This window comes from Megalobrama amblycephala, linkage group LG7, assembly GCF_018812025.1.
Source record: "Megalobrama amblycephala isolate DHTTF-2021 linkage group LG7, ASM1881202v1, whole genome shotgun sequence".
Lineage (NCBI taxonomy): Eukaryota > Metazoa > Chordata > Actinopteri > Cypriniformes > Xenocyprididae > Megalobrama > Megalobrama amblycephala.
Genome location: NC_063050.1, coordinates 57,208,436 through 57,208,756, shown reverse-complemented (window position 1 = coordinate 57,208,756; position 321 = coordinate 57,208,436).

The following is a 321-nucleotide window of genomic DNA, read 5'->3' as shown; positions in this document are numbered from 1 at the left end:
TGTGCTTGTGTGGTTCTTTGTGCTCTCAGTGAAATAACATTATCAGATGTTTCTGTGAAATATATTAATGATGTTTTCATTTAAACGATTGAGAAAATAACACAGATGCGAGCGGCGTGATGCAACGCGTCAAAAGACAATAGAACCCATTATAATCAGTGATATTGATTATTGACAAATTTCTGACACAGTGTCTGCGTTAAATGTGACAAACCGACTGAGGCAAAGCACTTGGACTGCTTCAGAAATAGAACGGGGAATCCATTTACTGTCGGGAAATCGTTGTGTAGACAATATCACTGATTAAAACGGTTCTGTTGT